Source organism: Rhipicephalus microplus, chromosome 2, assembly GCF_043290135.1.
Source record: "Rhipicephalus microplus isolate Deutch F79 chromosome 2, USDA_Rmic, whole genome shotgun sequence".
NCBI classification, from domain to species: Eukaryota; Metazoa; Arthropoda; class Arachnida; order Ixodida; family Ixodidae; genus Rhipicephalus; species Rhipicephalus microplus.
Genome location: NC_134701.1, coordinates 199,260,424 through 199,277,121, shown reverse-complemented (window position 1 = coordinate 199,277,121; position 16,698 = coordinate 199,260,424). Strand labels below are relative to the sequence as shown.

At 46.4% G+C, this 16,698-nt stretch overlaps 72 non-coding genes across 72 annotated transcripts; all 72 read right to left on the bottom strand.

Moving 5' to 3' along the window:
• Positions 1–49: 49 nt before the first annotated feature.
• TRNAV-AAC (transfer RNA valine (anticodon AAC)) lies at positions 50–122 on the bottom strand. Its single transcript has one exon. It is a non-coding gene; the product is annotated as a tRNA-Val (tRNA).
• Positions 123–194: 72 nt separating this feature from the next.
• On the bottom strand, positions 195–267 carry TRNAV-CAC (transfer RNA valine (anticodon CAC)). The gene has a single exon. It is a non-coding gene; the product is annotated as a tRNA-Val (tRNA).
• A 73-nt stretch (positions 268–340) lies between these two features.
• Positions 341–413, bottom strand: TRNAV-AAC (transfer RNA valine (anticodon AAC)). The gene has a single exon. It is a non-coding gene; the product is annotated as a tRNA-Val (tRNA).
• Positions 414–782: 369 nt separating this feature from the next.
• Positions 783–855, bottom strand: TRNAV-UAC (transfer RNA valine (anticodon UAC)). The gene has a single exon. It is a non-coding gene; the product is annotated as a tRNA-Val (tRNA).
• A 362-nt stretch (positions 856–1,217) lies between these two features.
• On the bottom strand, positions 1,218–1,290 carry TRNAV-UAC (transfer RNA valine (anticodon UAC)). Its single transcript has one exon. It is a non-coding gene; the product is annotated as a tRNA-Val (tRNA).
• Positions 1,291–1,362: 72 nt separating this feature from the next.
• Positions 1,363–1,435, bottom strand: TRNAV-AAC (transfer RNA valine (anticodon AAC)). The gene has a single exon. It is a non-coding gene; the product is annotated as a tRNA-Val (tRNA).
• A 512-nt stretch (positions 1,436–1,947) lies between these two features.
• TRNAV-UAC (transfer RNA valine (anticodon UAC)) lies at positions 1,948–2,020 on the bottom strand. Its single transcript has one exon. It is a non-coding gene; the product is annotated as a tRNA-Val (tRNA).
• A 73-nt stretch (positions 2,021–2,093) lies between these two features.
• On the bottom strand, positions 2,094–2,166 carry TRNAA-AGC (transfer RNA alanine (anticodon AGC)). Its single transcript has one exon. It is a non-coding gene; the product is annotated as a tRNA-Ala (tRNA).
• Positions 2,167–2,238: 72 nt separating this feature from the next.
• On the bottom strand, positions 2,239–2,311 carry TRNAV-CAC (transfer RNA valine (anticodon CAC)). The gene has a single exon. It is a non-coding gene; the product is annotated as a tRNA-Val (tRNA).
• A 71-nt stretch (positions 2,312–2,382) lies between these two features.
• Positions 2,383–2,455, bottom strand: TRNAV-AAC (transfer RNA valine (anticodon AAC)). Its single transcript has one exon. It is a non-coding gene; the product is annotated as a tRNA-Val (tRNA).
• A 72-nt stretch (positions 2,456–2,527) lies between these two features.
• Positions 2,528–2,600, bottom strand: TRNAV-AAC (transfer RNA valine (anticodon AAC)). Its single transcript has one exon. It is a non-coding gene; the product is annotated as a tRNA-Val (tRNA).
• A 72-nt stretch (positions 2,601–2,672) lies between these two features.
• Positions 2,673–2,744, bottom strand: TRNAV-CAC (transfer RNA valine (anticodon CAC)). The gene has a single exon. It is a non-coding gene; the product is annotated as a tRNA-Val (tRNA).
• Positions 2,745–2,815: 71 nt separating this feature from the next.
• On the bottom strand, positions 2,816–2,888 carry TRNAV-AAC (transfer RNA valine (anticodon AAC)). Its single transcript has one exon. It is a non-coding gene; the product is annotated as a tRNA-Val (tRNA).
• Positions 2,889–2,960: 72 nt separating this feature from the next.
• On the bottom strand, positions 2,961–3,033 carry TRNAV-CAC (transfer RNA valine (anticodon CAC)). Its single transcript has one exon. It is a non-coding gene; the product is annotated as a tRNA-Val (tRNA).
• Positions 3,034–3,106: 73 nt separating this feature from the next.
• Positions 3,107–3,179, bottom strand: TRNAV-AAC (transfer RNA valine (anticodon AAC)). The gene has a single exon. It is a non-coding gene; the product is annotated as a tRNA-Val (tRNA).
• Positions 3,180–3,398: 219 nt separating this feature from the next.
• Positions 3,399–3,471, bottom strand: TRNAV-AAC (transfer RNA valine (anticodon AAC)). Its single transcript has one exon. It is a non-coding gene; the product is annotated as a tRNA-Val (tRNA).
• A 217-nt stretch (positions 3,472–3,688) lies between these two features.
• On the bottom strand, positions 3,689–3,761 carry TRNAV-UAC (transfer RNA valine (anticodon UAC)). The gene has a single exon. It is a non-coding gene; the product is annotated as a tRNA-Val (tRNA).
• A 71-nt stretch (positions 3,762–3,832) lies between these two features.
• Positions 3,833–3,905, bottom strand: TRNAV-AAC (transfer RNA valine (anticodon AAC)). The gene has a single exon. It is a non-coding gene; the product is annotated as a tRNA-Val (tRNA).
• Positions 3,906–3,977: 72 nt separating this feature from the next.
• Positions 3,978–4,050, bottom strand: TRNAV-CAC (transfer RNA valine (anticodon CAC)). The gene has a single exon. It is a non-coding gene; the product is annotated as a tRNA-Val (tRNA).
• A 73-nt stretch (positions 4,051–4,123) lies between these two features.
• TRNAV-AAC (transfer RNA valine (anticodon AAC)) lies at positions 4,124–4,196 on the bottom strand. Its single transcript has one exon. It is a non-coding gene; the product is annotated as a tRNA-Val (tRNA).
• Positions 4,197–4,268: 72 nt separating this feature from the next.
• Positions 4,269–4,346, bottom strand: TRNAV-AAC (transfer RNA valine (anticodon AAC)). Its single transcript is given in 2 exon segments — positions 4,269–4,304; positions 4,310–4,346. It is a non-coding gene; the product is annotated as a tRNA-Val (tRNA).
• A 219-nt stretch (positions 4,347–4,565) lies between these two features.
• Positions 4,566–4,638, bottom strand: TRNAV-UAC (transfer RNA valine (anticodon UAC)). The gene has a single exon. It is a non-coding gene; the product is annotated as a tRNA-Val (tRNA).
• Positions 4,639–4,711: 73 nt separating this feature from the next.
• TRNAV-AAC (transfer RNA valine (anticodon AAC)) lies at positions 4,712–4,784 on the bottom strand. Its single transcript has one exon. It is a non-coding gene; the product is annotated as a tRNA-Val (tRNA).
• Positions 4,785–4,856: 72 nt separating this feature from the next.
• Positions 4,857–4,934, bottom strand: TRNAV-AAC (transfer RNA valine (anticodon AAC)). Its single transcript is given in 2 exon segments — positions 4,857–4,892; positions 4,898–4,934. It is a non-coding gene; the product is annotated as a tRNA-Val (tRNA).
• Positions 4,935–5,153: 219 nt separating this feature from the next.
• On the bottom strand, positions 5,154–5,226 carry TRNAV-UAC (transfer RNA valine (anticodon UAC)). The gene has a single exon. It is a non-coding gene; the product is annotated as a tRNA-Val (tRNA).
• A 215-nt stretch (positions 5,227–5,441) lies between these two features.
• On the bottom strand, positions 5,442–5,519 carry TRNAV-AAC (transfer RNA valine (anticodon AAC)). The gene is given in 2 exon segments: positions 5,442–5,477; positions 5,483–5,519. It is a non-coding gene; the product is annotated as a tRNA-Val (tRNA).
• Positions 5,520–5,738: 219 nt separating this feature from the next.
• TRNAV-UAC (transfer RNA valine (anticodon UAC)) lies at positions 5,739–5,811 on the bottom strand. Its single transcript has one exon. It is a non-coding gene; the product is annotated as a tRNA-Val (tRNA).
• A 73-nt stretch (positions 5,812–5,884) lies between these two features.
• TRNAV-AAC (transfer RNA valine (anticodon AAC)) lies at positions 5,885–5,957 on the bottom strand. The gene has a single exon. It is a non-coding gene; the product is annotated as a tRNA-Val (tRNA).
• Positions 5,958–6,016: 59 nt separating this feature from the next.
• Positions 6,017–6,089, bottom strand: TRNAV-CAC (transfer RNA valine (anticodon CAC)). The gene has a single exon. It is a non-coding gene; the product is annotated as a tRNA-Val (tRNA).
• Positions 6,090–6,160: 71 nt separating this feature from the next.
• Positions 6,161–6,233, bottom strand: TRNAV-AAC (transfer RNA valine (anticodon AAC)). Its single transcript has one exon. It is a non-coding gene; the product is annotated as a tRNA-Val (tRNA).
• Positions 6,234–6,304: 71 nt separating this feature from the next.
• TRNAV-CAC (transfer RNA valine (anticodon CAC)) lies at positions 6,305–6,377 on the bottom strand. The gene has a single exon. It is a non-coding gene; the product is annotated as a tRNA-Val (tRNA).
• Positions 6,378–6,450: 73 nt separating this feature from the next.
• On the bottom strand, positions 6,451–6,523 carry TRNAV-AAC (transfer RNA valine (anticodon AAC)). The gene has a single exon. It is a non-coding gene; the product is annotated as a tRNA-Val (tRNA).
• Positions 6,524–6,741: 218 nt separating this feature from the next.
• TRNAV-CAC (transfer RNA valine (anticodon CAC)) lies at positions 6,742–6,814 on the bottom strand. Its single transcript has one exon. It is a non-coding gene; the product is annotated as a tRNA-Val (tRNA).
• Positions 6,815–6,887: 73 nt separating this feature from the next.
• Positions 6,888–6,960, bottom strand: TRNAI-AAU (transfer RNA isoleucine (anticodon AAU)). Its single transcript has one exon. It is a non-coding gene; the product is annotated as a tRNA-Ile (tRNA).
• A 369-nt stretch (positions 6,961–7,329) lies between these two features.
• TRNAV-UAC (transfer RNA valine (anticodon UAC)) lies at positions 7,330–7,402 on the bottom strand. Its single transcript has one exon. It is a non-coding gene; the product is annotated as a tRNA-Val (tRNA).
• A 72-nt stretch (positions 7,403–7,474) lies between these two features.
• On the bottom strand, positions 7,475–7,547 carry TRNAV-AAC (transfer RNA valine (anticodon AAC)). The gene has a single exon. It is a non-coding gene; the product is annotated as a tRNA-Val (tRNA).
• Positions 7,548–7,619: 72 nt separating this feature from the next.
• On the bottom strand, positions 7,620–7,692 carry TRNAV-CAC (transfer RNA valine (anticodon CAC)). The gene has a single exon. It is a non-coding gene; the product is annotated as a tRNA-Val (tRNA).
• A 71-nt stretch (positions 7,693–7,763) lies between these two features.
• Positions 7,764–7,836, bottom strand: TRNAV-AAC (transfer RNA valine (anticodon AAC)). The gene has a single exon. It is a non-coding gene; the product is annotated as a tRNA-Val (tRNA).
• A 72-nt stretch (positions 7,837–7,908) lies between these two features.
• Positions 7,909–7,981, bottom strand: TRNAI-AAU (transfer RNA isoleucine (anticodon AAU)). Its single transcript has one exon. It is a non-coding gene; the product is annotated as a tRNA-Ile (tRNA).
• A 72-nt stretch (positions 7,982–8,053) lies between these two features.
• On the bottom strand, positions 8,054–8,126 carry TRNAV-CAC (transfer RNA valine (anticodon CAC)). Its single transcript has one exon. It is a non-coding gene; the product is annotated as a tRNA-Val (tRNA).
• Positions 8,127–8,199: 73 nt separating this feature from the next.
• Positions 8,200–8,272, bottom strand: TRNAI-AAU (transfer RNA isoleucine (anticodon AAU)). Its single transcript has one exon. It is a non-coding gene; the product is annotated as a tRNA-Ile (tRNA).
• A 369-nt stretch (positions 8,273–8,641) lies between these two features.
• On the bottom strand, positions 8,642–8,714 carry TRNAV-UAC (transfer RNA valine (anticodon UAC)). Its single transcript has one exon. It is a non-coding gene; the product is annotated as a tRNA-Val (tRNA).
• A 72-nt stretch (positions 8,715–8,786) lies between these two features.
• Positions 8,787–8,859, bottom strand: TRNAV-AAC (transfer RNA valine (anticodon AAC)). The gene has a single exon. It is a non-coding gene; the product is annotated as a tRNA-Val (tRNA).
• A 72-nt stretch (positions 8,860–8,931) lies between these two features.
• On the bottom strand, positions 8,932–9,004 carry TRNAV-CAC (transfer RNA valine (anticodon CAC)). Its single transcript has one exon. It is a non-coding gene; the product is annotated as a tRNA-Val (tRNA).
• A 70-nt stretch (positions 9,005–9,074) lies between these two features.
• On the bottom strand, positions 9,075–9,147 carry TRNAV-AAC (transfer RNA valine (anticodon AAC)). Its single transcript has one exon. It is a non-coding gene; the product is annotated as a tRNA-Val (tRNA).
• A 73-nt stretch (positions 9,148–9,220) lies between these two features.
• On the bottom strand, positions 9,221–9,293 carry TRNAV-CAC (transfer RNA valine (anticodon CAC)). The gene has a single exon. It is a non-coding gene; the product is annotated as a tRNA-Val (tRNA).
• Positions 9,294–9,366: 73 nt separating this feature from the next.
• TRNAV-AAC (transfer RNA valine (anticodon AAC)) lies at positions 9,367–9,439 on the bottom strand. The gene has a single exon. It is a non-coding gene; the product is annotated as a tRNA-Val (tRNA).
• A 219-nt stretch (positions 9,440–9,658) lies between these two features.
• Positions 9,659–9,731, bottom strand: TRNAV-AAC (transfer RNA valine (anticodon AAC)). The gene has a single exon. It is a non-coding gene; the product is annotated as a tRNA-Val (tRNA).
• Positions 9,732–9,803: 72 nt separating this feature from the next.
• On the bottom strand, positions 9,804–9,876 carry TRNAV-UAC (transfer RNA valine (anticodon UAC)). Its single transcript has one exon. It is a non-coding gene; the product is annotated as a tRNA-Val (tRNA).
• A 1,023-nt stretch (positions 9,877–10,899) lies between these two features.
• Positions 10,900–10,972, bottom strand: TRNAV-AAC (transfer RNA valine (anticodon AAC)). Its single transcript has one exon. It is a non-coding gene; the product is annotated as a tRNA-Val (tRNA).
• Positions 10,973–11,045: 73 nt separating this feature from the next.
• TRNAV-AAC (transfer RNA valine (anticodon AAC)) lies at positions 11,046–11,118 on the bottom strand. The gene has a single exon. It is a non-coding gene; the product is annotated as a tRNA-Val (tRNA).
• A 72-nt stretch (positions 11,119–11,190) lies between these two features.
• TRNAV-AAC (transfer RNA valine (anticodon AAC)) lies at positions 11,191–11,268 on the bottom strand. Its single transcript is given in 2 exon segments — positions 11,191–11,226; positions 11,232–11,268. It is a non-coding gene; the product is annotated as a tRNA-Val (tRNA).
• Positions 11,269–11,487: 219 nt separating this feature from the next.
• Positions 11,488–11,560, bottom strand: TRNAV-UAC (transfer RNA valine (anticodon UAC)). Its single transcript has one exon. It is a non-coding gene; the product is annotated as a tRNA-Val (tRNA).
• A 218-nt stretch (positions 11,561–11,778) lies between these two features.
• Positions 11,779–11,851, bottom strand: TRNAV-UAC (transfer RNA valine (anticodon UAC)). The gene has a single exon. It is a non-coding gene; the product is annotated as a tRNA-Val (tRNA).
• Positions 11,852–11,922: 71 nt separating this feature from the next.
• Positions 11,923–11,995, bottom strand: TRNAV-AAC (transfer RNA valine (anticodon AAC)). The gene has a single exon. It is a non-coding gene; the product is annotated as a tRNA-Val (tRNA).
• A 72-nt stretch (positions 11,996–12,067) lies between these two features.
• On the bottom strand, positions 12,068–12,140 carry TRNAV-CAC (transfer RNA valine (anticodon CAC)). Its single transcript has one exon. It is a non-coding gene; the product is annotated as a tRNA-Val (tRNA).
• Positions 12,141–12,213: 73 nt separating this feature from the next.
• On the bottom strand, positions 12,214–12,286 carry TRNAV-AAC (transfer RNA valine (anticodon AAC)). The gene has a single exon. It is a non-coding gene; the product is annotated as a tRNA-Val (tRNA).
• A 72-nt stretch (positions 12,287–12,358) lies between these two features.
• On the bottom strand, positions 12,359–12,436 carry TRNAV-AAC (transfer RNA valine (anticodon AAC)). The gene is given in 2 exon segments: positions 12,359–12,394; positions 12,400–12,436. It is a non-coding gene; the product is annotated as a tRNA-Val (tRNA).
• A 219-nt stretch (positions 12,437–12,655) lies between these two features.
• Positions 12,656–12,728, bottom strand: TRNAV-UAC (transfer RNA valine (anticodon UAC)). The gene has a single exon. It is a non-coding gene; the product is annotated as a tRNA-Val (tRNA).
• A 72-nt stretch (positions 12,729–12,800) lies between these two features.
• TRNAV-AAC (transfer RNA valine (anticodon AAC)) lies at positions 12,801–12,873 on the bottom strand. Its single transcript has one exon. It is a non-coding gene; the product is annotated as a tRNA-Val (tRNA).
• Positions 12,874–12,944: 71 nt separating this feature from the next.
• On the bottom strand, positions 12,945–13,017 carry TRNAV-CAC (transfer RNA valine (anticodon CAC)). Its single transcript has one exon. It is a non-coding gene; the product is annotated as a tRNA-Val (tRNA).
• A 71-nt stretch (positions 13,018–13,088) lies between these two features.
• Positions 13,089–13,161, bottom strand: TRNAV-AAC (transfer RNA valine (anticodon AAC)). The gene has a single exon. It is a non-coding gene; the product is annotated as a tRNA-Val (tRNA).
• A 72-nt stretch (positions 13,162–13,233) lies between these two features.
• On the bottom strand, positions 13,234–13,306 carry TRNAV-CAC (transfer RNA valine (anticodon CAC)). The gene has a single exon. It is a non-coding gene; the product is annotated as a tRNA-Val (tRNA).
• Positions 13,307–13,379: 73 nt separating this feature from the next.
• Positions 13,380–13,452, bottom strand: TRNAV-AAC (transfer RNA valine (anticodon AAC)). The gene has a single exon. It is a non-coding gene; the product is annotated as a tRNA-Val (tRNA).
• A 364-nt stretch (positions 13,453–13,816) lies between these two features.
• TRNAV-UAC (transfer RNA valine (anticodon UAC)) lies at positions 13,817–13,889 on the bottom strand. The gene has a single exon. It is a non-coding gene; the product is annotated as a tRNA-Val (tRNA).
• A 1,024-nt stretch (positions 13,890–14,913) lies between these two features.
• On the bottom strand, positions 14,914–14,986 carry TRNAV-AAC (transfer RNA valine (anticodon AAC)). Its single transcript has one exon. It is a non-coding gene; the product is annotated as a tRNA-Val (tRNA).
• A 73-nt stretch (positions 14,987–15,059) lies between these two features.
• TRNAV-AAC (transfer RNA valine (anticodon AAC)) lies at positions 15,060–15,132 on the bottom strand. Its single transcript has one exon. It is a non-coding gene; the product is annotated as a tRNA-Val (tRNA).
• A 72-nt stretch (positions 15,133–15,204) lies between these two features.
• TRNAV-AAC (transfer RNA valine (anticodon AAC)) lies at positions 15,205–15,282 on the bottom strand. Its single transcript is given in 2 exon segments — positions 15,205–15,240; positions 15,246–15,282. It is a non-coding gene; the product is annotated as a tRNA-Val (tRNA).
• A 364-nt stretch (positions 15,283–15,646) lies between these two features.
• TRNAV-UAC (transfer RNA valine (anticodon UAC)) lies at positions 15,647–15,719 on the bottom strand. Its single transcript has one exon. It is a non-coding gene; the product is annotated as a tRNA-Val (tRNA).
• A 71-nt stretch (positions 15,720–15,790) lies between these two features.
• TRNAV-AAC (transfer RNA valine (anticodon AAC)) lies at positions 15,791–15,863 on the bottom strand. Its single transcript has one exon. It is a non-coding gene; the product is annotated as a tRNA-Val (tRNA).
• A 72-nt stretch (positions 15,864–15,935) lies between these two features.
• TRNAV-CAC (transfer RNA valine (anticodon CAC)) lies at positions 15,936–16,008 on the bottom strand. The gene has a single exon. It is a non-coding gene; the product is annotated as a tRNA-Val (tRNA).
• A 73-nt stretch (positions 16,009–16,081) lies between these two features.
• TRNAV-AAC (transfer RNA valine (anticodon AAC)) lies at positions 16,082–16,154 on the bottom strand. Its single transcript has one exon. It is a non-coding gene; the product is annotated as a tRNA-Val (tRNA).
• Positions 16,155–16,698: the final 544 nt, after the last annotated feature.

The following is a 16,698-nucleotide window of genomic DNA, read 5'->3' as shown; positions in this document are numbered from 1 at the left end:
TGAGTCTTTGTTCAATGACGTATATTGAAACTAAAAAAAGAAACGCTCTTGTGCCTGCTAGGGATCGAACCTGGGGCCTTCCGCGTGTTAGGCGGATGTGATAACCACTACACCACAAGCACAGCTGTGCAGAGCTCTCACGATTGAGTCTTTGTTCAATGACGTATATTGAAATTAAAAAATAGAAATGCTCTTGTGCCTGCCAGGGATTGAACCTGGGGCCTTCCGCGTGTGAAGCGGATGTGATAACCACTACACCACAAGCACAGCTGTGCAGAGCTCTCACGATTGAGTCTTTGTTCAATGACGTATATTGAAACTGTAAAAAAAGAAGTGCTCTTGTGCCTGCCAGGGATCGAACCTGGGGCCTTCCGCGTGTTAGGTGGATGTGATAACCACTACACCACAAGCACAGCTGTGCAGAGCTGTCACAATTGAGTCTTTGTTCATTGAAGTATATATAAACTGTAAAAAAGAAGTACTCTTCTGCCTGCCACGGATCGAACCTGGGGCCTTCCGCGTGTTATGTTAACCGGATGTGATAACCACTACACCACAAGCACAGCTGTGCAGCGCTCTGACGAATGAGTCTTTGTTCAATGACATATATTGAAACTGTAAAAAAAGAAATGTTCTTGTGCCTGCCAGGGATTGAACCCTGGGCCTTCCGGGTGTGAAGCGGATGTGATAAACACTACACCACAAGCACAGCTGTGCAGAGCTCTCACGAATGGGTCTTTGTTCAATGAAGTATATTGAAACTGTAAAAAAAGAAATGCTCTTGTGCCTGCCAGGGATCGAACCTGGGGTCTTCCGCGTGTAAGGCGGATGTGATAACCACTACACCACAAGCACAGCTGTGCATAGGTCTCACGAATGAGCCTTTGTTCAATGACGTATATTGAAACTGTAAAAAAGAAGTGCTCTTGTGCATGCAAGGGATCGAACCTGGGGCCTTCCGCGTTAAGGCGGATGTGATAACCACTACACCACAAGCACAGCTGTGCAGAGCTCTCCCGATTGAGTCTTTGTTCAATGACGTATATTGAAACTGTAAAAAAAGAAGTGCTCTTGTGCCTGCCAGGTATCGCACCTGGGGCCTTCCGCGTGTTAGGCAGATGTGACAACCGCTACACCACAAGCACAGCTGTGCAGAGGTCTCACGAATGAGCCTTTGTTCAATGACGTATATTGAAACTGTAAAAAAGAAGTGCTCTTATACATGCCAGGGATCGAACCTGGGGCCTTCCACGTGTAAGGCGGATGTGATAACCACTACACCACAAGCACAGCTGTGCAGAGCTCTCATGAATGAGTCTTTGTTCAATGACTTATATTGAAACTAAAAAAAAGAAACGCTCTTGTGCCTGCTAGGGATCGAACCTGGGGCCTTCCGCGTGTTAGGCGGATGTGATAACCACTACACCACAAGCACAGCTATGCAGAGCTCTCACGATTGAGTCTTTGTTCAATGACGTATATTGAAATTAAAAAAAAGAAATGCTCTCTTGCCTGCCAGGGATTGAACCTGGGGACTTCCGCGTGTTAGGTGGATGTGATAACCACTACACCACAAGCACAGCTGTGCAGAGCTGTCACAATTGAGTCTTTGTTCATTGAAGTATATATAAACTGTAAAAAAGAAGTACTCTTGTGCCTGCCACGGATCGAACCTGGGGCCTTCCGCGTGTTATGTTAACCGGATGTGATAACCACTACACCACAAGCACAGCTGTGCATAGGTCTCACGAATGAGCCTTTGGTCAATGACGTATATTGAAACTGTAAAAAAGAAGTGCTCTTGTGCATGCAAGGGATCGAACCTGGGGCCTTCCGCGTTAAGGCGGATGTGATAACCACTACACCACAAGCACAGCTGTGCAGAGCTCTCACGAATGGGTCTTTGTTCAATGAAGTATATTGAAACTGTAAAAAAAGAAATGCTCTTGTGCCTGCCAGGGATCGAACCTGGGGTCTTCCGCGTGTAAGGCGGATGTGATAACCACTACACCACAAGCACAGCTGTGCAGAGCTCTCATGAATTACTCTTTGTTCAATGACGTATATTGAAACTGCAAAAAAAGAAGTGCTTTTGTGCCTGCCACGGATCGAACCTGGGGCCTTCCGCGTGCTAGGCGGATGTGATAACCACTACACAACAAGCACAGCTGTGCAGCGCTCTGACGAATGAGTCTTTGTTCAATGACGTATATTGAAATTAAAAAAAATAAATGCTCCTGTGCCTGCCAGGGATCGAACCTGGGGCCTTCCGCGTGTGAAGCGGATGTGATAACCACTACACCACAAGCACAGCTGTGCTGAGCTCTCATGAATGAGTCTTTGTTCAATGACGTATATTGGAACTAAAAAAACAAACGCTCTTGTACCTGCCAGGGATCGAACCTGGGGCCTTCCGCGTGTTAGGCGGATGTGATAACCACTACACCACAAGCACAGCTGTGCAGAGCTCTCACGATTGAGTCTTTGTTCAATGACGTATATTGAAATTAAAAAAAAGAAATGCTCTTGCGCCTGCCAGGGATCGAACCTGGGGCCTTCCGCGTGTTAGGCGGATGTGATAACCACTACACAACAAGCACAGCTGTGCAGCGCTCTGACGAATGAGTCTTTGTTCAATGACGTATATTGAAATTAAAAAAAATTAATGCTCCATTGCCTGCCAGGGATCGAACCTGAGCCTTCCGCGTGTGAAGCGGATGTGATAACCACTACACCACAAGCACAGCTGTGCTGAGCTCTCATGAATGAGTCTTTGTTCAATGACGTATATTGGAACTAAAAAAAGAAACGCTCTTGTGCCTGCCACGGATCGAACCTGGGGCCTTCCGCGTGTTAGGCGGATGTGATAACCACTACACCACAAGCACAGCTGTGCAGAGCTCTCACGATTGAGTCTTTGTTCAATGACGTATATTAAAATTAAAAAAAAGGAATGCTCTTGTGCCTGCCAGGGATTGAACCTGGGGCCTTCCGCGTGTGAAGCGGATGTGATAAACACTACACCACAAGCACAGCTGTGCAGAGCTCTCACGATTGAGTCTTTGTTCAATGACGTATATTGAAACTGTAAAAAAAGAAGTGCTCTTGTGCCTGCCAGGGATCGAACCTGGGGCCTTCCGCGTGTTAGGCGAATGTGATAACCGCTACACCACAAGCACAGCTGTGCAGAGCTCTCACGAATGAACCTTTATTCAATGACGTATATTGAAAGTGTAAAAAAAGAAATTCTCTTGTGTCTGCCAGGGATTGAACCCTGGGCCTTCCGGGTGTGAAGCGGATGAGATAAACGCTACACCACAAGCACAGCCGTGCAGAGCTCTCACGAATGAGACTTTGTTCAATGAAGTATATTGAAACTGTAAAAAAAGAAGTGGTCTTGTGCCTGCCAGGGATCGAACCTGGGGCCTTCCGCGTGTTAGGCGGATGTGACAACCACTACACCACAAGCACAGCTGTGCATAGGTCTCACGAATGAGCCTTTGTTCAATGACGTATATTGAAACTGTAAAAAAGAAGTGCTCTTGTACATGCAAGGGATCGAACCTGGGGCCTTCCGCGTGTTAGGCAGATGTGACAACCGCTACACCACAAGCACAGCTGTGCAGAGGTCTCACGAATGAGCCTTTGTTCAATGACGTATATTGAAACTGTAAAAAAGAAGTGCTCTTATACATGCCAGGGATCGAACCTGGGGCCTTCCGCGTGTAAGGCGGATGTGATAACCACTACACCACAAGCACAGCTGTGCAGAGCTCTCATGAATGAGTCTTTGTTCAATGACGTATATTGAAACTAAAAAAAGAAACGCTCTTGTGCCTGCTAGGGATCGAACCTGGGGCCTTCCGCGTGTTAGGCGGATGTGATAACCACTACACCACAAGCACAGCTTTGCAGAGCTCTCACGATTGAGTCTTTGTTCAATGACGTATATTGAAATAAAAAAAAAGAAATGCTCTTGTGCCTGCCAGGGATTGAACCTGGGGCCTTCCGCGTGTGAAGCGGATGTGATAACCACTACACCACAAGCACAGCTGTGCAGAGCTCTCACGATTGAGTCTTTGTTCAATGACGTATATTGAAACTGTAAAAAAAGAAGTGCTCTTGTGCCTGCCAGGGATCGAACCTGGGGCCTTCCGCGTGTTAGGTGGATGTGATAACCACTACACCACAAGCACAGCTGTGCAGAGCTGTCACAATTGAGTCTTTGTTCATTGAAGTATATATAAACTGTAAAAAAGAAGTACTCTTGTGCCTGCCACGGATCGAACCTGGGGCCTTCCGCGTGTTATGTTAAGCGGATGTGATAACCACTACACCACAAGCACAGCTGTGCAGCGCTCTGACGAATGAGTCTTTGTTCAATGACATATATTGAAACTGTAAAAAAAGAAATGTTCTTGTGCCTGCCAGGGATTGAACCCTGGGCCTTCCGGGTGTGAAGCGGATGTGATAAACACTACACCACAAGCACAGCTGTGCAGAGCTCTCACGAATGGGTCTTTGTTCAATGAAGTATATTGAAACTGTAAAAAAAGAAATGCTCTTGTGCCTGCCAGGGATAGAACCTGGGGTCTTCCGCGTGTAAGGCGGATGTGATAACAACTACACCACAAGCACAGCTGTGCAGAGCTCTCACGATTGAGTCTTTGTTCAATGACGTATATTGAAACTGTAAAAAAAGAAGTGCTCTTGTGCCTGCCAGGGATCGAACCTGGGGCCTTCCGCGTGTTAGGTGGATGTGATAACCACTACACCACAAGCACAGCTGTGCAGAGCTGTCACAATTGAGTCTTTGTTCATTGAAGTATATATAAACTGTAAAAAAGAAGTACTCTTGTGCCTGCCACGGATCGAACCTGGGGCCTTCCGCGTGTTATGTTAAGCGGATGTGATAACCACTACACCACAAGCACAGCTGTGCAGCGCTCTGACGAATGAGTCTTTGTTCAATGACATATATTGAAACTGTAAAAAAAGAAATGTTCTTGTGCCTGCCAGGGATTGAACCCTGGGTCTTCCGGGTGTGAAGAGGATGTGATAAACACTACACCACAAGCACAGCTGTGCAGAGCTCTCACGAATGGGTCTTTGTTCAATGAAGTATATTGAAACTGTAAAAAAGGAAATGCTCTTGTGCCTGCCAGGGATCGAACCTGGGGTCTTCCGCGTGTAAGGCGGATGTGATAACCACTACACCACAAGCACAGCTGTGCATAGGTCTCACGAATGAGCCTTTGTACAATGACGTATATTGAAACTGTAAAAAAGAAGTGCTCTTGTGCATGCAAGGGATCGAACTTGGGGCCTTCCGCGTTAAGGCGGATGTGATAACCACTACACCACAAGCACGGCTGTGCAGAGCTCTCATGAATGAGTCTTTGTTCAATGACGTATATTGAAACTAAAAAGAGAAACGCTCTTGTGCCTGCTAGGGATCGAACCTGGGGCCTTCCGCGTGTTATGTTAAGCGGATGTGATAACCACTACACCACAAGCACAGCTGTGCAGCGCTCTGACGAATTAGTCTTTGTTCAATGACATATATTGAAACTGTAAAAAAAGAAATGTTCTTGTGCCTGCCAGGGATTGAACCCTGGGCCTTCCGGGTGTGAAGCGGATGTGATAAACACTACACCACAAGCACAGCTGTGCAGAGCTCTCACGAATGGGTCTTTGTTCAATGAAGTATATTGAAACTGTAAAAAAAGAAATGCTCTTGTGCCTGCCAGGGATCGAACCTGGGGTCTTCCGCGTGTAAGGCGGATGTGATAAACACTACACCACAAGCACAGCTGTGCAGAGCTCTCATGAATTAGTCTTTGTTCAATGACGTATATTGAAACTGCAAAAAAAGAAGTGCTTTTGTGCCTGCCACGGATCGAACCTGGGGCCTTCCGCGTGTTAGGCGGATGTGATAACCACTACACAACAAGCACAGCTGACGAATGAGTCTTTGTTCAATGACGTATATTGAAGTTAAAAAAATAAATGCTCCTGTGCCTGCCAGGGATCGAACCTGGGGCCTTCCGCGTGTGAAGTGGATGTGATAACCACTACACCACAAGCACAGCTGTGCTGAGCTCTCATGAATGAGTCTTTGTTCAATGACGTATATTGGAACTAAAAAAAGAAACGCTCTCGTGCCTGCCAGGGATTGAACCTGGGGCCTTCCGCGTGTTAGGCGGATGTGATAACCACTACACCACAAGCACAGCTGTGCAGAGCTCTCACGATTGAGTCTTTGTTCAATGACGTATATTGAAATTAAAAAAAGAAATGCTCTTGTGCCTGCCAGGGATTGAACCTGGGGCCTTCCGCGTGTGAAGCGGATGTGATAACCACTACACCACAAGCACAGCTGTGCAGAGCTCTCACGATTGAGTCTTTGTTCAATGACGTATATTGAAACTGTAAAAAAATAAGTGCTCTTGTGCCTGCCAGGGATCGAACCTGGGGCCTTCCGCGTGTTAGGCGGATGTGATAACCGCTACACCACAAGCACAGCTGAGCAGAGCTCTCACGAATGAACCTTTGTTCAATGACGTATATTGAAACTGTAAAAAGGAAGTGCTCTTGTGCCTGCTAGAGATCGAACCTGGGGCCTTTCGCGTATTAGGTGGATGTGATAACCACTACACCACAAGCACAGCTGTGCAGAACTCTCACGAATGAGCCTTTGTCCAATGACGTATATTGAAATTAAAAAAAAAGAAATGCTCTTGTGCCTGCCAGGGATTGAACCTGGGGCCTTCCGCGTGTGAAGCGGATGTGATAACCACTACACCACAAGCACAGCTGTGCCGAGCTCTCACGATTGAGTCTTTGTTCAATGACGTATATTGAAACTGTAAAAAAAGAAGTGCTCTTGTGCCTGCCAGGGATCGAACCTGGGGCCTTCCGCGTATTAGGTGGATGTGATAACCACTACACCACAAGCACAGCTGTGCAGAGCTGTCACAATTGAGTCTTTGTTCATTGAAGTATATATAAACTGTAAAAAAGAAGTACTCTTGTGCCTGCCACGGATCGAACCTGGGGCCTTCCGCGTGTTATGTTAAGCGGATGTGATAACCACTGCACCACAAGCACAGCTGTGCAGCGCTCTGACGAATGAGTCTTTGTTCAATGACATATATTGAAACTGTAAAAAAAGAAATGTTCTTGTGCCTGCCAGGGATTGAACCCTGGGCCTTCCGGGTGTGAATCGGATGTGATAAACACTACACCACAAGCACAGCTGTGCAGAGCTCTCACGAATGGGTCTCTGTTCAATGAAGTATATTGAAACTGTAAAAAAAGAAATGCTCTTGTGCCTGCCAGGGATCGAACCTGGGGTTTTCCGCGTGTAAGGCGGATGTGATAACCACTACACCACAAGCACAGCTGTGCAGAGCTCTCATGAATTAGTCTTTGTTCAATGACGTATATTGAAACTGCAAAAAAGAAGTGCTTTTGTGCCTGCCACGGATCGAACCTGGGGCCTTCCGCGTGTTAGGCGGATGTGATAACCACTACACAACAAGCACAGCTGTGCAGCGCTCTGACGAATGAGTCTTTGTTCAATGACGTATATTGAAATTAAAAAAAATAAATGCTCCATTGCCTGCCAGGGATCGAACCTGGGGCCTTCCGCGTGTGAAGCGGATGTGATAACCACTACACCACAAGCACAGCTGTGCTGAGCTCTCATGAATGAGTCTTTGTTCAATGACGTATATTGGAACTAAAAAAAGAAACGCTCTTGTGCCTGCCAGGGATCGAACCTGGGGCCTTCCGCGTGTTAGGCGGATGTGATAACCACTACACCACAAGCACAGCTGTGCAGAGCTCTCACGATTGAGTCTTTGTTCAATGACGTATATTAAAATTAAAAAAAAGAAATGCTCTTGTGCCTGCCAGGGATTGAACCTGGGGCCTTTCGCGTATTAGGTGGATGTGATAACCACTACACCACAAGCACAGCTGTGCAGAACTCTCACGAATGAGCCTTTGTCCAATGACGTATATTGAAATTAAAAAAAAGAAATGCTCTTGTGCCTGCCAGGGATTGAACCTGGGGCCTTCCGCGTGTGAAGCGGATGTGATAACCACTACACCACAAGCACAGCTGTGCCGAGCTCTCACGATTGAGTCTTTGTTCAATGACGTATATTGAAACTGTAAAAAAAGAAGTGCTCTTGTGCCTGCCAGGGATCGAACCTGGGGCCTTCCGCGTATTAGGTGGATGTGATAACCACTACACCACAAGCACAGCTGTGCAGAGCTGTCACAATTGAGTCTTTGTTCATTGAAGTATATATAAACTGTAAAAAAGAAGTACTCTTGTGCCTGCCACGGATCGAACCTGGGGCCTTCCGCGTGTTATGTTAAGCGGATGTGATAACCACTGCACCACAAGCACAGCTTTGCAGCGCTCTGACGAATGAGTCTTTGTTCAATGACATATATTGAAACTGTAAAAAAAGAAATGTTCTTGTGCCTGCCAGGGATTGAACCCTGGGCCTTCCGGGTGTGAATCGGATGTGATAAACACTACACCACAAGCACAGCTGTGCAGAGCTCTCACGAATGGGTCTTTGTTCAATGAAGTATATTGAAACTGTAAAAAAAGAAATGCTCTTGTGCCTGCCAGGGATCGAACCTGGGGTTTTCCGCGTGTAAGGCGGATGTGATAACCACTACACCACAAGCACAGCTGTGCAGAGCTCTCATGAATTAGTCTTTGTTCAATGACGTATATTGAAACTGCAAAAAAGAAGTGCTTTTGTGCCTGCCACGGATCGAACCTGGGGCCTTCCGCGTGTTAGGCGGATGTGATACCCACTACACAACAAGCACAGCTGTGCAGCGCTCTGACGAATGAGTCTTTGTTCAATGACGTATATTGAAATTAACAAAAATAAATGCTCCATTGCCTGCCAGGGATCGAACCTGGGGCCTTCCGCGTGTGAAGCGGATGTGATAACCACTACACCACAAGCACAGCTGTGCTGAGCTCTCATGAATGAGTCTTTGTTCAATGACGTATATTGGAACTAAAAAAGAAACGCTCTTGTGCCTGCCAGGGATCGAACCTGGGGCCTTCCGCGTGTTAGGCGGATGTGATAACCACTACACCACAAGCACAGCTGTGCAGAGCTCTCACGATTGAGTCTTTGTTCAATGACGTATATTAAAATTAAAAAAAAAGAAATGCTCTTGTGCCTGCCAGGGATTGAACCTGGGGCCTTCCGCGTGTGAAGCGGATGTGATAACCACTACACCACAAGCACAGCTGTGCAGAGCTCTCACGATTGAGTCTTTGTTCAATGACGTATATTGAAACTGTAAAAAAAGAAGTGCTCTTGTGCCTGCCAGGGATCGAACCTGGGGCCTTCCGCGTGTTAGGCGGATGTGATAACCGCTACACCACAAGCACAGCTGTGCAGAGCTCTCACGAATGAACCTTTATTCAATGACCTATATTGAAAGTGTAAAAAAAGAAATTCTCTTGTGTCTGCCAGGGATTGAACCCTGGGCCTTCCGGGTGTGAAGCGGATGAGATAAACGCTACATCACAAGCAAAGCCGTGCAGAGCTCTCACGAATGAGACTTTGTTCAATGAAGTATATTGAAACTGTAAAAAAAGAAGTGCTCTTGTGCCTGCCAGGGATCGAACCTGGGGCCTTCCGCGTGTTAGGCGGATGTGATAACCACTACACCACAAGCACAGCTGTGCATAGGTCTCACGAATGAGCCTTTGTTCAATGACGTATATTGAAACTGTAAAAAAGAAGTGCTCTTATACATGCCAGGGATCGAACCTGGGGCCTTCCGCGTGTAAGGCGGATGTGATAACCACTACACCACAAGCTTTTTTTTTCTTTATTGCCTGCTTCGCAAACAGTACAAATCAATATAAGAATACAGTGCAGTGTCACGTGTAAAAGTGCTGTCACATCTTCCAGCACATGGGGGTTAAAAAGGCAGACGCTTTATGCCCACCAACTTATCTAAACATGGCAACCACTCTGGCTTATCTTGTGCCTCGTATGCAGTCATCAAATACTGTACACTTTCTATGAAGTACTCTCGAGCGGGCCGGGGATTCACGTCTACGTTTCGCACTGCCATCCGTGTTCGCCACACACTGTGAAGAACCAGTACCATGAACATATCGTAGGGCACACCGCCTACATTTATGACTGGCAAAAAACGGATGCCATACTGTGTAACTGGCAGGTCTTTCTTCAGGGTCCTTTGAAGGATGTCCCAGAGAAAGACTGCATCGGTACAGTCTAGAAAGATGTGGTCAACTGTCTCGAGTTTTCTGCAGATAATGCAATCAACTGATGGGACGAATATTCCTTTTTCTCGGAGCCATGGATTGGTAGGGAGTGTGCCGCTGTGAAGTTTGAAAAAGAATGTCTTCATTGATGGTCTAATTGGCATCTTCTTCACTCTTTTCAAGACGTCATCCCCGGGCCCATTAGGGTACAATGTTCTATACAGAGGCTCTGGCAACATGGTTTCTACAAGGTCCTTGTACAGTCTCTTTCGCGAAACCCTAGAGAGATACTCCATCGAAAATCGCACTCTCAATATTTCCACAGCAGCAATCACTTCTTTCATGTACCCCTTAGGTCTTTTTGTCACCCCATTGACAGTGGTTACAATGAAATCAGGCAAAAAATGGGACAGCCGCACATGTATCAACGTTCTCAAAAAACGATCAACTTGATCTCGTAAAAAAACAAACCTAGATACTATCTGTCTCAGGAACAAGTGTACAAGACCAAGCCCCCCACTACCACTACACCACAAGCACAGCTGTGCAGAGCTCTCATGAATGAGTCTTTGTTCAATGACGTATATTGAAACTAAAAAAAGAAACGCTCTTGTGCCTGCTAGGGATCGAACCTGGGGCCTTCCGCGTGTTAGGCGGATGTGATAACCACTACACCACAAGCACAGCTGTGCAGAGCTCTCAAGATTGAGTCTTTGTTCAATGACGTATATTGAAACTGTAAAAAAAGAAGTGCTCTTGTGCCTGCCAGGGATCGAACCTGGGGCCTTCCGCGTGTTAGGTGGATGTGATAACCACTACACCACAAGCACAGCTGTGCAGAGCTGTCACAATTGAGTCTTTGTTCATTGAAGTATATATAAACTGTAAAAAAGAAGTACTCTTGTGCCTGCCACGGATTGAACCTGGGGCCTTCCGCGTGTTACGTTAAGCGGATGTGATAACCACTACACCACAAGCACAGCTGTGCAGCGCTCTGACGAATGAGTCTTTGTTCAATGACATATATTGAAACTGTAAAAAAAGAAATGTTCTTGTGCCTGCCAGGGATTGAACCCTGGGCCTTCCGGGTGTGAAGCGGATGTGATAAACACTACACCACAAGCACAGCTGTGCAGAGCTCTCACGAATGGGTCTTTGTTCAATGAAGTATATTGAAACTGTAAAAAAAGAAATGCTCTTGTGCCTGCCAGGGATCGAACCTGGGGTCTTCCGCGTGTAAGGCGGATGTGATAACCACTACACCACAAGCACAGCTGTGCAGAGCTCTCACGATTGAGTCTTTGTTCAATGACGTATATTGAAACTGTAAAAAAAGAAGTGCTCTTGTGCCTGCCAGGTATCGCACCTGGGGCCTTCCGCGTGTTAGGCAGATGTGACAACCGCTACACCACAAGCACAGCTGTGCAGAGGTCTCACGAATGAGCCTTTGTTCAATGACGTATATTGAAACTGTAAAAAAGAAGTGCTCTTATACATGCCAGGGATCGAACCTGGGGCCTTCCGCGTGTAAGGCGGATGTGAGAACCACTACACCACAAGCACAGCTGTGCAGAGCTCTCATGAATGAGTCTTTGTTCAATGACGTATATTGAAACTAAAAAAAGAAACGCTCTTGTGCCTGCTAGGGATCGAACCTGGGGCCTTCCGCGTGTTAGGCGGATGTGATAACCACTACACCACAAGCACAGCTGTGCAGAGCTCTCACGATTGAGTCTTTGTTCAATGACGTATATTGAAATTAAAAAAAAGAAATGCTCTCTTGCCTGCCAGGGATTGAACCTGGGGCCTTCCGCGTGTGAAGCGGATGTGATAACCACTACACCACAAGCACAGCTGTGCAGAGCTCTCACGATTGAGTCTTTGTTCAATGACGTATATTGAAACTGTAAAAAAAGAAGTGCTCTTGTGCCTGCCAGGGATCGAACCTGGGGCCTTCCGCGTGTTAGGTGGATGTGATAACCACTACACCACAAGCACAGCTGTGCAGAGCTGTCACAATTGAGTCTTTGTTCATTGAAGTATATATAAACTGTAAAAAAGAAGTACTCTTGTGCCTGCCACGGATCGAACCTGGGGCCTTCCGCGTGTTATGTTAAGCGGATGTGATAACCACTACACCACAAGCACAGCTGGGCAGCGCTCTGACGAATGAGTCTTTGTTCAATGACATATATTGAAACTGTAAAAAAAGAAATGTTCTTGTGCCTGCCAGGGATTGAACCCTGGGCCTTCCGGGTGTGAAGCGGATGTGATAAACACTACACCACAAGCACAGCTGTGCAGAGCTCTCACGAATGGGTCTTTGTTCAATGAAGTATATTGAAACTGTAAAAAAAGAAATGCTCTTGTGCCTGCCAGGGATCGAACCTGGGGTCTTCCGCGTGTAAGGCGGATGTGATAACCACTACACCACAAGCACAGCTGTGCAGAGCTCTCATGAATTAGTCTTTGTTCAATGACGTATATTGAAACTGCAAAAAAGAAGTGCTTTTGTGCCTGCCACGGATCGAACCTGGGGCCTTCCGCGTGTTAGGCGGATGTGATAACCACTACACAACAAGCACAGCTGTGCAGCGCTCTGACGAATGAGTCTTTGTTCAATGACGTATATTGAAACTAAAAAAATAAATGCTCCTGTGCCTGCCAGGGATCGAACCTGGGGCCTTCCGCGTGTGAAGCGGATGTGATAACCACTACACCACAAGCACAGCTGTGCTGAGCTCTCATGAATGAGTCTTTGTTCAATGACGTATATTGGAACTAAAAAAAGAAACGCTCTTGTGCCTGCCAGGGATCGAACCTGGGGCCTTCCGCGTGTTAGGCGGATGTGATAACCACTACACCACAAGCACAGCTGTGCAGAGCTCTCACGATTGAGTCTTTGTTCAATGACGTATATTAAAATTAAAAAAAAGAAATGCTCTTGTGCCTGCCAGGGATTGAACCTGGGGCCTTCCGCGTGTGAAGCGGATGTGATAACCACTACACCACAAGCACAGCTGTGCAGAGCTCTCACGATTGAGTCTTTGTTCAATGACGTATATTGAAACTGTAAAAAAAGAAGTGCTCTTGTGCCTGCCAGGGATCGAACCTGGGGCCTTCCGCGTGTTAGGCGGATGTGATAACCGCTACACCACAAGCACAACTGTGCAGAGCTCTCACGAATGAACCTTTATTCAATGACCTATATTGAAAGTGTAAAAAAAGAAATTCTCTTGTGTCTGCCAGGGATTGAACCCTGGGCCTTCCGGGTGTGAAGCGGATGAGATAAACGCTACATCACAAGCACAGCCGTGCAGAGCTCTCACGAATGAGACTTTGTTCAATGAAGTATATTGAAACTGTAAAAAAAGAAGTGCTCTTGTACATGCAAGGGATCGAACCTGGGGCCTTCCGCGTGTTAGGCAGATGTGACAACCGCTACACCACAAGCACAGCTGTGCAGAGGTCTCACGAATGAACCTTTGTTCAATGACGTATATTGAAACTGTAAAAAAGAAGTGCTCTTATACATGCCAGGGATCGAACCTGGGGCCTTCCGCGTGTAAGGCGGATGTGATAACCACTACACCACAAGCTTTTTCTTTTCTTTATTGCCTGCTTCGCAAACAGTACAAATCAATATAAGAATACAGTGCAGTGTCACGTGTAAAAGTGCTGTCACATCTTCCAGCACATGGGGGTTAAAAAGGCAGACGCTTTATGCCCACCAACTTATCTAAACATGGCAACCACTCTGGCTTATCTTGTGCCTCGTATGCAGTCATCAAATACTGTACACTTTCTATGAAGTACTCTCGAGCGGGCCGGGGATTCACGTCTACGTTTCGCACTGCCATCCGTGTTCGCCACACACTGTGAAGAACCAGTACCATGAACATATCGTAGGGCACACCGCCTACATTTATGACTGGCAAAAAACGGATGCCATACTGTGTAACTGGCAGGTCTTTCTTCAGGGTCCTTTGAAGGACGTCCCAGAGAAAGACTGCATCGGTACAGTCTAGAAAGATGTGGTCAACTGTCTCGAGTTTTCTGCAGATAATGCAATCAACTGACGGGACGAATATTCCTTTTTCTCGGAGCCATGGATTGGTAGGGAGTGTGCCGCTGTGAAGTTTGAAAAAGAATGTCTTCATTGATGGTCTAATTGGCATCTTCTTCACTCTTTTCAAGACGTCATCCCCGGGCCCATTAGGGTACAATGTTCTATACAGAGGCTCTGGCAACATGGTTTCTACAAGGTCCTTGTACAGTCTCTTTCGCGAAACCCTAGAGAGATACTCCATCGAAAATCGCACTCTCAATATTTCCACAGCAGCAATCACTTCTTTCATGTACCCCTTAGGTCTTTTTGTCACCCCATTGACAGTGGTTACAATGAAATCAGGCAAAAAATGGGACAGCCGCACATGTATCAACGTTCTCAAAAAACGATCAACTTGATCTCGTAAAAAAACAAACCTAGATACTATCTGTCTCAGGAACAAGTGTACAAGACCAAGCCCCCCACTACCACTACACCACAAGCACAGCTGTGCAGAGCTCTCATGAATGAGTCTTTGTTCAATGACGTATATTGAAACTAAAAAAAGAAACGCTCTTGTGCCTGCTAGGGATCGAACCTGGGGCCTTCCGCGTGTTAGGCGGATGTGATAACCACTACACCACAAGCACAGCTGTGCAGAGCTCTCAAGATTGAGTCTTTGTTCAATGACGTATATTGAAACTGTAAAAAAAGAAGTGCTCTTGTGCCTGCCAGGGATCGAACCTGGGGCCTTCCGCGTGTTAGGTGGATGTGATAACCACTACACCACAAGCACAGCTGTGCAGAGCTGTCACAATTGAGTCTTTGTTCATTGAAGTATATATAAACTGTAAAAAAGAAGTACTCTTGTGCCTGCCACGGATTGAACCTGGGGCCTTCCGCGTGTTACGTTAAGCGGATGTGATAACCACTACACCACAAGCACAGCTGTGCAGCGCTCTGACGAATGAGTCTTTGTTCAATGACATATATTGAAACTGTAAAAAAAGAAATGTTCTTGTGCCTGCCAGGGATTGAACCCTGGGCCTTCCGGGTGTGAAGCGGATGTGATAAACACTACACCACAAGCACAGCTGTGCAGAGATCTCACGAATGGGTCTTTGTTCAATGAAGTATATTGAAACTGTAAAAAAAGAAATGCTCTTGTGCCTGCCAGGGATCGAACCTGGGGTCTTCCGCGTGTTAGGCAGATGTGACAAACGCTACACCACAAGCACAGCTGTGCAGAGGTCTCACGAATGAGCCTTTGTTCAATGACGTATATTGAAACTGTAAAAAAGAAGTGCTCTTATACATGCCAGGGATCGAACCTGGGGCCTTCCGCGTGTAAGGCGGATGTGATAACCACTACACCACAAGCACAGCTGTGCAGAGCTCTCATGAATGAGTCTTTGTTCAATGACGTATATTGAAACTAAAGAAAGAAACGCTCTTGTGCCTGCTAGGGATCGAACCTGGGGCCTTCCGCGTGTTAGGCGGATGTGATAACCACTACACCACAAGCACAGCTGTGCAGAGCTCTCACGATTGAGTCTTTGTTCAATGACGTATATTGAAATTAAAAAAAAGAAATGCTCTCTTGCCTGCCAGGGATTGAACCTGGGGCCTTCCGCGTGTGAAGCGGATGTGATAACCACTACACCACAAGCACAGCTGTGCAGAGCTCTCACGATTGAGTCTTTGTTCAATGACGTATATTGAAACTGTAAAAAAAGAAGTGCTCTTGTGCCTGCCAGGGATCGAACCTGGGGCCTTCCGCGTGTTAGGTGGATGTGATAACCACTACACCACAAGCTTTTTTTTTTCTTTATTGCCTGCTTAGACTTACACATAGAAACACAAATACAGTCAGGGAACACAAGAAATAATGCAAGGCACATAAGACATAGATACATAAATGGGCATGGGTAAAAGGAGACACCAAACTTTGGCTGGCGTGTAATGGCTAAAATCGTCTCATGTTCATGAGTGGCTCGATCCTCGATACCCATTCAGGTATCGGATCTAAAGATTTATGTGCTTCCAGGAACCTGCCCACTGATTCGCGGAAGTACTCTTGTGCCGATCTTGCATCTATATCTACATGTCGTGCGGCCATGCAGGCCTTCCATATGCAGTGCAAACCCAGTAGCATAACAGCATCAAACGGGACACCTTCTTCGTTGTCCACAGTTAGGAAACGAATTCCTTGTGGGTCTAAAGGGAGGTCTTTCTTTAGCGTTCTTTGTAATATATCCCAGAAGAACACGCCTTCCCAGCATTCTAAGAAGACGTGCTCAATGGTTTCAGGCTTTCTGCATAAAAAACAGTGCACTCCCCATGGTACATACATTCCTTTTTC